Source organism: Tubulanus polymorphus, unplaced genomic scaffold (assembly GCF_964204645.1).
Source record: "Tubulanus polymorphus unplaced genomic scaffold, tnTubPoly1.2 scaffold_39, whole genome shotgun sequence".
Lineage (NCBI taxonomy): Eukaryota > Metazoa > Nemertea > Palaeonemertea > Tubulaniformes > Tubulanidae > Tubulanus > Tubulanus polymorphus.
Genome location: NW_027437445.1, coordinates 1 through 12,022, shown reverse-complemented (window position 1 = coordinate 12,022; position 12,022 = coordinate 1). Strand labels below are relative to the sequence as shown.

Here is a 12,022-nt window from a genome sequence, read left to right as displayed (position 1 = left end):
AAAAAAAATTTTAATTTTATTTTAATTAATTGAATATCTCACTACTTTTGTCTATCTACGCGGAGCAATTGAATTGTCCAGATAAGTCATTTCGGATTCTTGATATTCATTTTTTTATTTCTTAATTATTTAGTCAACAACTTCTAAATCATGATGCCCGTCTTCATTTTTCCCATGGTAAATTATTTTAAATCCTTCTAAATCTTCTGTACTCAATGCAACCCATTTATCAGGTAAAAATACTTTTAATTCATGCGTTGTACTAACATTACAGTAGCTTAAATTTGCTGTTACTTTTTCTCCATATTTAGTTTTTATCTTTTCTAATTCCAATATTTTGTGTTCAATTTCTTTTGTAACATCGACTAACTTTTTTATTTCAAATTGTTTTTTGTTGGTTTTATTCTGTTATTTATTGTTGCTAAGAATGCTTTTCTACCTCCCATTTATTACGAGGAAAAATTACTAGTGGTGTGTCGTACTCTCGTACTCTGGTCTGAAAACCCTGATTTACCAATTACTAATTTATTACATGGATCTGGTAAAAAGCTGCAGAACACTAAAGAAGGGATACAATTATTCATGACAAAGAAAAAAGGAAGCTTAAATTTCAAAATGCACATTTATATTATATCTGACGCGCAATAAAATATCATAAATTCTCAATTGAATAGTGTTATGTATTAAAATTTTAGTTTTCATAAAAATTTTATAATAAATGGAGGCAGGTAAAGTGTATAAACATATTCCATACATTGATTAACATGAAAATAATGATGGCTTATATTATGTAATACCTTGTAAAATAGCTTTGATATTTGATTATATTTTCAAAAATTATAAAACTAAACTAATAGAAATCGATAATAATAAAAGTAAAGTTGTTGATAATTTAAGTAATGAAATTGATAATAATGTTTTACCTTCTACATCTGATAATGTTTTACCTTCTACATATAATAATGAAATAATATTAGATTATAGTGAAAAAAGAAATTATTGTGATTATTGTAAAGGTGAATTTTCAAACAGCCCATCAAATTGGAATAACCATATGAATACAGCTGTAAATATTACTAATGTTATAAAACGCGTTGGTTTAAGATAATTTATAGAACACCCATTTAGATATGTAACAAAGTTTGTTTCAAATAAAAAAGTAAATGGTAAAGATTTATATAAAGATTTATTAGGTGAATTTTTATCTAAGGAACCTGAACACAGTAAAGATGAATTAGATTTAACTGATGCTAATAAAATATTAGGATCAAACATTGTAAATAAAATATTAAGGTCCAACACTAAGAAAGAGGATAATGAAAATATAGTTACACATAAGCATATTAATAATGAAGATTATATAGATACAGATTGGACGAAACGTAAAGTAGGAACTATTAATGATGCGGTCGATAGGATGAAAAAGGATTATAATGAAGAAACTTATGATGATCCGGTAGATAGGTTTAATAGATTGTTAGAGTCTGATGATGAATTGGAGGATGATGATGAAAATGATGTTAATTATCTCACATTCATATAAAATAATAGTTGAAAATGGTATAAAATAATAGTTAATAAACAAAGGGGTTTTAAGCATTTAGGTATTTAACACGTATCTAATACGTATCTAATACGTATTTAAGTATTTATGTATCTAATATTTATTAATCTAAATAACCTTTATTATTTTCAAACTTAGTTGAAAAAATAAAAATATATTAGTTGAAAAATTAAAATAAATATTATATTTTAAAAAAGGGGGTTTTAAGTATTAATATATCTAATACCTACCTAATTCGTACTTAATACGTAATAAGGTATCTAATACGTATCTAATACGTATCTAATACATAAATGCTTTCAATGCCTTATTTTATAAATTCATATTCATAAGGAAATTGAAGCTTCAGAAGTAATTTTGAACCTTTATTACTTTTTAATTTATTCATATATTCATCATGTAATTCAGTAGGTATAATTTGATTTTCTTGAAATGATTGTTGCATTGATTTTCTATCTTTATTGTAGAATAAAACTAGAAATCTTATATTCTCCCTAAAACCTTTAACAATTGAATTATATTTTTGATTTAAAACCCATGTTGTTATCCCAAAATGTCTACCAGAAAAAGCTAAATAACATAGTTCTCTCTCTCTAACTTTTGAATCATGTAAATTAGCGCAATCATCTATGATGAATAATGTATTTGATCCTTTATAAATATCAATTGCTATTTTAATACAATTATCTAAATTTTCTTTTACTGTTTTAGGATTGAATACAATAAACTTTTTTATCTTAACTATATCTCTAGTGTATGTTTTCTTCATTTCATAAGTAGGGCAGAATAATATTATATTATCAAAATGATTCTTATAAATAGTTTCTAATAAATCTTATATGAAATGTGTTTTACCACAGTTGGTTACGTGGTTCAAATATAAATGAATCTTTATTCATTTATTCTTTTAATTTTACTAGATGAAATCCATTCAATAAATTTATCATCATACGCTTTATATTTCACCAAAGAATACTTTTTTCCTTTAAGAGCTTTTGTTCTAAATACTTTTTCTATTTTGTATTCTATTTCATCTGGATTTGGCACAAGTGATAATTCTTGTTCATAGAAATAACTTATATTTCTTTAAATCTTCTAATTTATAAACAAAAGGTTTAGTTAATATTGTCTTTTTAATCTTGAATATTTCTTCTGTAAAATTTGAAGTATAACGTTCATAAAATGTTTCTCTATATTTAGATATTCTTACATGCTGTCCTATTTTAAATTTTGGTTCTCCAAAATCATGTGTAACAAATGCTCCATATAAATTATTCCAAACTTTTTCTGAATTATCTTCTTTTCTAGCATTTATTAGTTTCATACCAATACTAGAATATTTAGAATTACTATAACCTTTCACTAAATCATCTAACACGTCGATATATTTATATGTTTCATAAGCAGTAAAATATTTCCACATTCTAGTTTTCAATGTTTTATTAAATCTTTCTATAATAGATGCTTTTTTATCTGAGTGTGTTGAAAAATACTCTACATCGTTATCAGATAATAATTTTTTTCAATGTTTATTATAGAATTCCTGACCTTCATCAAATTGTATCTTACCTGGGATAGCTTCTTTAAATATATTTTTAAAAGCATTTGTAACTTCTATGCCTGTTTTATTCTTTATTGGTATACTCCATGCGTATCTGCTGAATATATCTATAACATTTAATATCCAGAAATAACCTTTGTTGTATTCCTCTAAGTTCTTCATGTTAATTAAATCCGCTTGCCATTGGTGATCGATATATGAAACCATAACTTTTCTTGTTAAATAATTTTTATCCATTTTCTTATGGATTTGATATGTTGGTTGATTTTGTAACCATAATCTTAGTTCACTATATTCTATATTTTCTTTATCAGTTTTAATTTTATCCCATAATTCTGAAACACTAGAATATTATACTTCACTCTCTGGGTTATAATATAAATCTCTTAAATATTGTTCTTTTTTTCATCTTATTTATTTAATCCATTAATAATAATCTTGGTTTTTTTTTAATGATTTTATCATTTGATTTATTTTCTGGTATAATAGGTTTATCATCGGAATCATCTTTATCATCAGATTTATACCTATATTTATATATTACACCAGAGAATATAATAACTGTTACTAATCCAATTGTAATATATAATTTTTTATTACTTCCAGCATTAGAAGAATCAGATGGATTATCATTCAAATCAATAACAGATAATTTCTGTGGTTCATTTATATCAGTCAATTTCTTTTTCTTAGCTTTTTTTAATTCTGCAGATCTTTACCTAATTCCCTTGCCCATTTAATTTGTTTTTGAGATCTAGGTCTCTTCTTAATATCATCGCTTATTTATTCTGCTTAATTTTTGTTCTGTTTCAATATCTTCTGATTTACTTTTATCTTTACATGCTATAGGTTTGATATTAGAAAATGTTATAACTGCAGTAGAAATTAATGTCATCATTCCACCTAATTGGAATGAAGCGTATCCAACCCATATTTGTAATTCTGTCATAACTAAGTAGTCATTTTTTAAATCGATATATAATTTATTTTCATCATCAATTGGTATTATCCGGTTACATAATTTAGAATAACATTTTATAATACCATCACTTATAGAGTCGTTTATTCGAGCTAATCTAGCTTCTTCATATATCTTGAAATGTTTGATTACTTTATCTGGTTTCATGGCATCTAATTCTTGAAAAGTTATAATTTTTCCCAAGAAATCCTTAGATTTAATTCCACCAGCAATTAGTTATTCAAGATGGTGCTTACATGTTAAATAGTATTCAAAATCAATATTATTATCAACTTGAGCACAATTAGAAACAACTGTATCTTTATTATCTGCAATTCCTAAATCCTCAATTGTCTTTTCAATATCGGTATTATTTTTACTCAATTTCTTTGACATTTATATTAGAGAAAAAGCGAAAAAAAAATATAAGTATTCTAGCTAGTTAAAGTTAAAGAATTTTAAATACTAGCTAGTTGAAGATATGTAATAAGGGATTTCTGTTTCTTCACAGAAAACGCTATTGAAATTCGCGTGATTATTAGGGTTTTCTGTTTCTTCACAGTAAAAACCCTATTGAAATTCGCGTGATTATTAGGGTTTTCTGTTTCTTCACAGAAAACCCTATTGAAATTCGCATGATTATTAGGGTTGTCTGTTTCTTCACAGAAAACCCTATTGAAATACGCGTGATTATTAGGGTTTCTGCTGCCTTCGCAGAAACCCTATTGTATTCCTGCTGATTATTATTATCATTATTATTATTATTATTATTATTATTATTATATCCTTTTTCACACTGGATCTTACTGAAAGCATATAAACTACTGCAACTTACTTTCGCTGTCGGTGAATCCATTCTGTATCACAAGTACTACGCTGCATTGACAAATACTGCGTATAATATCAATCAGTATGCCACTGTTTACTCACTGTGAGCCTCTAAACATCGAAATTTAAGCCCGATTCAGTTTAGCAGCCCTTTTCAAGATACTTGTGAAGTATGGATGTATGGTTTAAGTAGGTAACTTATATGGTTCTTCAGGAGCGCCACCTACATTTTGCTGGAAATGCATTTTCATTGATAGCTACTAAGCGGATAAAGGGATTTCTATGAAAATTGATATACATGTACCTGGATATGAGATACAACGAATCCCTAACATAATTAGTTCCTATTTTAACCACTAGGGGGCGTTAATGTTGAAAACTCATTCTAGCATCGGTTTTTTCGATTGTAATTCAGTAGTATGCTAACCGGCAAATTACCGGCCACTTGGGCATGGTAAAAGTACCGTATCTTCGTTATTCTCGGTGTCGTATCCCCTAACCTTGGTACATTAGAACTGTTCGCGTAGTATCCCATGTGAATCAACATAGCCATGTTATCAGCTGACCCCTAAGTGGCGCTCCTCATCCAGCAAGGCAGAAACCCGTTATCGCTGCTTTGCAGCTATATTCATTTTTTTTCCCTTTTCCACACAGTTTTTGTTAAAAGTGTAAAGGCTTCCTTACCTTACCGCTGTCGCCGATACAATCCGTATGATATCCTTCAGCTCACTTCAATCTCCAGATACTGTATGGGAATTTTGATAAATCCACGAGCCGTAAACATCGGAAATTTGGCTCCGTTCAATTAGTAGCAATGTTGTTTTTTTTTCCGAAATTTCTCTCTTCTTTTCGAGGAAGAGCTATCGAATAATTCCCTCTCTTCTCCACAATCAATTTCAAAGTCAATTTTATGAATTTATTGCTCAGCGGGTCCGAGTCCAATAGTTTACGAGTCCGGCGTTCGCGTGTCTGACAGGTTTACGGGCATTTGTTTGTTACCTCTTTAATATTTTTGATTTCTTGTTATTCCGGTTATTTCATTTAAGTATATTGCTGATCAGTTCATGTAACGAAAAGCGTCAATAAACAGATTTTTAATTGATCAAGTTTAAATCAAGGTCGTTGAGTCGCGGAGGGCTACTAGAATTACGGTGCAGAATTACATCGTCTCAGAGAGAAAACAAACGACAGAAAAGTATCAGGTGATTATCGATAGCCTACTACGGTACACACAGTTGACAAACAGTGTTAGGCCTGTGCCGGTTGGTGCGTACTGGGATTGGGAATAAATATACTGGTTGGTCAGTTGGTTCGGTTGTGAAGTGTGGAAGCTAAGAAAGCCTACCGGTATTTATTTGTCTATAGGCCTATTATATAGTAGCCAATACCATTTTTTAAGTACGAAGTTGTTACGCGTACGTGACTGTACGGTGATATCCACAGGTTAACCGTACGTGAGTTCCCTAAAAACGCCGAACGTGAGTTCCCTAAAAACGCCGTACGTGAGTTACTATAAATGCGTGAAAGAATAGAGTTTGGGTAAGGTGAGGCTAGGCTATTTGTAAATCAAATTTCATCCACCCTGCAGTTACGTTCTGTGGCACTGTGGTGGGTAAAAAATCACTGGACTACAACTGGATTTTTTTTCGTTTGGTTTCGAATCCCAATATTGCAAGTCTGAGCGTCAACGTACTCACATACGGCTAACCTGTAGAAATCACCGACCAGTCACGTACAGGTAACAACAGCATTTTAAGTATTAAGTGAGTACGACAAGCCTACCATGCCTATGTACTACAAACACAACTTTTTCCCTCTCGTCGGCCCTACAGTGATGTTACTATAACTGGTGCAATTATAACATGGATAGGATTTGGTCAGGACTAGCCTAAAGTCTAATTCAGTCTTTGTACTAATTCACTCGATAGGCCTATTTTTAAAACAATACAGTGAAGTATTCACACGCAGAAAGGCTAATTGATTTGAGCCATGTGATTAAATTTGGCCAGGCCTTCTCTGACCTGCTGACATTAATAGTCAAACCAAAACGTTGATGTGGTCACGGCTTGTATACCAGAAATCATTTTAGGCCTGTACATTTTGCTGTTCGTAGGTTTGGTATACCGATTTCTCCATACTTGACTGATAAGTGCTGCTGTACGCATTATACAATTGTTCCAATGGAAATAGGGCCAATTTATTGGGCTTATTATTTCCTGCTTTAGAATACTGAAATAAGCCCAACGTTCATTCAAATATCCAACATCGGTGAAAGTTTGATTACTGTATACATGTACTGTAGGTTTTCATTTTGTATGAATATTTTGCAGTTCAAATGGGTATGATGCTGATTCCAATGTCAAACGCATGAAGTTAGATGGTCAAGGACAGTCAACACCAAGATATCTCTCTTCGAACGATGTTGCACCATAGAAGATCTGATTCTTTCAACTCAAGGAAAGTGATTCAACACGATCGACATAATACTGGAATAGGTTTGCAGTAACTAACGGTTCATTTCATTTAGTCCTATGTACTTTTTAGCCAATTTGGATTTGATTGTAATTGAAACTCTGGAACTGTTAACAAAAGACAAGTTGAAAAAACAGAAGTTATGCTTGATTCTCATGTTCACATTTAATTCAAATTCAAATTTATTTTATTACATCATATTTACAAAGCATATCAATGGTTCATACAGTAATAAAAATTAGGACAGAACAAATATTATTACAGAGTTTCCAAAAAGGCAATGAATTTCTATAACTAAATGAACATTATTTTTCTAATAACTCGGATCAAGAGTGACTCTCCTGTTTATTAGGAAACACACGCAACAAGTGGAATAGGTTTGATTTACACACATGTTGCAGGTATCAATTGTTTATCACTATAGAATTTGTAATCCATGAAAGCCAAAATCAACATCAGCCGGAAACCCAGACCAGATCAATTCATAATTTATTGATTGAATCTACACTACAATATATGTATTTATTCAAATATTTCAATAAAAAAATTAACTTCTTAAATCTATTCTAAATCATAGTACGTTCTTATCTGTAAATTCACTCAATCTATCGACTCAGCAGGTGCTTAAGATGAGTTCTTAATAGGAGAGATCCATTTTTAAGGATGGTGATAATATAGTATCATGATGTTTGAATGCCAAAATAAATGGCTGGTCAAATAAATTAATATTTGTGATTGTACGTCCACGTATGTTCGGTTTCAAAGCTGAATCATATTTGACGTTTACACGGCATATTAGGTTCGAATCTGTCAATGCATTTTATTCTATGTATCGATATTTCAATTTACTACCATTCCCATCATTCTGAATGGCTTTGCAGAAAACCCGTCATCGCTGCTTGGCAGCTATATTTAGGGTTTTCTGACTTTCGTCGAAAACCCTTTTGTAATTCTGTTGATTGTTATTATTATTATTTACATATTTTCCACTTTTTTTCGCACATAAAATTCATCTTCTATCAGATTCGACAACTAACTGCTTCTAATTGAAATGAAGAATTCTGATAGTAATATAACACGCATTCGCTCCGCGTAGATTATACCTATGCACTCTCCGTCCTATTTTAAACTTAAAATTACTTACTGAAAGATAACACCGGATGATAGTAGCAATCGCGACTCGCCCTGTCCGGTACTCCCACTAACGATAAAAAGAGCGTCCTGTCCTGTGGCATGGTGGATAAGGTGTCTGACTCCCAACTGAGAGGGCGAGGGTTCGAATCCTAGTGAAACCATGCATTATCACAGTACAGCGCCGGCGCGCAACAATTGTTTTATTAATGAAACAACATGGTGGATGGTTGAAATCATTTTCGGCTTAAATATATCGCGAGTTTTAGGACTTTAATGAATTTCACGAAACCATGATTTCCAAAATGAGTCAATTGATTAATTCTATTCGTAAATCAATTTACGTTGGCTACATTTCCTGAAGATTTCGGGGTCAAATCAACGTGATATGGACAGAAATTTTAGGGATTTTCACACGGAATTTTACTTCCGCGTTCAGTTGACGACTCGGATCGATGACAACGACAGCGGAGTTTATGTATTTTAAGGTGAGAATCCGTTAACCAGGGAATGTATTAAATGATTTCTTTAATAATATGAGTATGGTAGCAAATGAGTAGGCCTACTCGGTGAAGCAATGATCATTGTTGGCTACTTACTTAATGCCTAGCTTTTTTGGGGGATGCGCCTAGAATAGATTTAGGCCCTAAATATAATGGGTAGAGCCAGTCAGTGGAATGCCTTAATAGCAGCTAGTTATGGCCTGGTTTACACTGAATGTGCATGACAATTTATTTTGATTACTTTCTTTCCAGCTATTATTCGTGGAATGAACTGGGAACTACGGTCTTCAATTCCTTTGCGGATTCTTGCAGGAATATTAAACCACAGTGCGCAAATGTATGTTTCAAATTAGGCTTTTTCGACATTGACAGCCAAAGACGTAACTTAACACGCTAACTTAAGCGCAACTGTCTCAGATGCTGTAAGTACTTGACGTTTTGCGTAATTTTTTTTTTGTAATGCAATATTTGGATTAGTAATCAGTCGTGCTAACGTACATGCATAATTGGGTTCATTGTAATTATGGGATGATAATTCATGGGCGTCACGAGTCCTGCGACATACCCTTGATATGAAGCTTTTTTAATGTTAATCATTGACTTGTTTTGGAGTAAACTGAATTGCCCTTAAAATACCAATGCCACGTGGCTTGGTGTCCATGCTCTACGAGACTGTAGTAATAGATTTTCACAACAAAATCATGATTTCAAATAGTCTCCTAAGATATCTATATATTATTTCGCTCCTTACCTAAGTAATTCTTACATTTGATTGCTTAATTACAGATGGAAAGAGGTCAGATGGCATGAGAATCGACTGTGGCTGACTAATTGGCGCGAGTAACCGAAATGCTTCAATCATCAGGGGTAGACAAATTAGCCGAAGATGAATGAAAACTTCACCTTGATGATCATCAGTTGATTTTGCTATAATTATTTGCCTAGATATATCCTTCATTTCAAAATCTGTCCTCAGGAGAATTTCTTTCAATAAAATATTTTGAAGATTGAATTTGAATTGATCTTAAAACCAGAGAAAGCATTCAGAAATTTAGAAAATCCTTGACTCATAATCAAATTCTGTGAAGTCAGTTAAGGTCTTTTTGGTCGAATCAAGCCGAGGGCTCAGGTGACTAAAACTCAATTCCTCACTGTCTTATAATGCCGAGTACGACGGAGTTTACACACTGAAACACGTTGGGCTGTGTAAGTGTAATTTGGATAAGTCCACAATGTAATGACCGCCCTGCCCCGCTGCATCGTCAACAAGTTAGACTGTATTGCTTCGATGACAAACTGACTCCTACGCAAGATGACCATCCAATTCAAATGTAAATTAAGAAAGAAAACAACAAAACTAGTTGTGTTGATCAACAAAAATAAATCAATAGTTTATTACAATACTTCAATTTCAAAATAAGGATAGGAAAAAAGTGAACAATAAGTGTGTTTGCCATGCGTCTTTAAATATTTCCCAAGAATATGTCTTTGTCTGGCCACCACCTGCCTCGACGTCAGACTTTTTCGAGATTTTCGCTAAAAATACGAAACAAGACAAAATTGATGGATGGGAATCATACATGCTACATTCATTTTTACTGCGAACATTGGAATGAGCTAAAGCAATTTTCTAGGAGGAAAAATTGAGTCAAATGATGTTTCAAAATCTGGACGGGAAAAGTTTTACTAAATTGTATGGCTAATGGCAAATACATGTTACATAAGGTAAATATCTGTATAAAAGGTTGTATAGCAACTTGAATTGAAGGATTAATGCAATAGGTCTCTTATTCTAAAAGACGAGTGAGCCATACTTACTAGATTGGTCATGTGAATCAACATCAAATTTAGAACTATCATCCATTTTTAGTTTTCAATCAAAGACCAACCTATGAAATAAAGTACATATTTTTCTGATAACAACCTGGAATAAATTAAAATAAATCTGAGCAATTCACCAAATTTCTGTATCGAACCCCTAATAGGGCCTATATAACCTATAGATTGATACTTACATACGACAAATTGACGAAGAAACTTCATTTGACAGTATACAAACTCGCGGACAAACTCCCAAAATGAATCATGTCCTATTCACCTAGAATCAAACAAAATACAACTAAAAAATTCACAATACAGATTTCGGTTTCGAATCCTTCAAATAGCTGTTTACTTACATGAAACGAATTATCAAACTACTTCTGCCGACAGCATACCAACTCGCTGACAAACCCCCAAAATGAAACGTGTCATGATAAACATCTGGAATTAAACGTAATAAAGCTACAAAATTTACAAAGTGTCGGTTTCGAATCCCTCAAATAGCCTTACACTTACAAATGATGGATTATCAAACAACTATGAACTCCCACAACGCCAAATGTCTTTGATAATCTACAGTGAAAACCTGGAATAAAATGAAATAAATCTTAAAATTCCGATTTGAACCCAACGTAGGCCCTCTCTCTACTTGTAGGCCTAAGATCTTGAAAAAGGATAAATAATGTTATGATGAAAGAGGCATAATGGTTCAGAAAAAATTGAATTCAATGTGGCTCTTGGCCCGGCAAAGTTTGCTTTTGAATTTTCCTTTTGATTAGGCCTAGTTACACATTTAAAAAGCAAATGACATTTTGCATCAAACTAAAAGCGGCTAAAAGCTTGAGGAAAAGATTCGTTTGAGTCGTAAAATTTATAGCCTAGAACCAATTTCTTCGTCAAAGCGTGATGCATAATTTTGACTGGGTCTTATTTCCACGTGGTAGTGGACAGAAAATTTAAATAGGCCTAAATAATAGAATAATCTTTCTTAGGTTTCATGATAAAGATGCAGCATTAACATAGATTAATGCTTATCTTTTACAATTAGGCTTATGTTTCAAAGGAAAACGCCCACAGTTGGTCGAACAGGGGTTAGGCATTGATGGTAGAGGGGCTGTGTGTGTGCTGAAACAGAGATAAAAATGCACGGGAACGAGTTTGTCGAGTGGAGCTTATTATTCCCA

The 12,022-nt window shown here is 32.1% G+C and overlaps 1 long non-coding RNA gene across 1 annotated transcript; it reads right to left on the bottom strand.

The window, feature by feature from the left end:
- Positions 1-10,422: 10,422 nt before the first annotated feature.
- Positions 10,423-11,396, bottom strand: LOC141914525 (uncharacterized). The gene is made up of 5 exons (XR_012620846.1): positions 11,355-11,396; positions 11,195-11,279; positions 11,033-11,115; positions 10,836-10,906; positions 10,423-10,553 (listed from the first exon to the last, which is right to left on the bottom strand). It is a non-coding gene; the product is annotated as an uncharacterized LOC141914525 (long non-coding RNA).
- Positions 11,397-12,022: the final 626 nt, after the last annotated feature.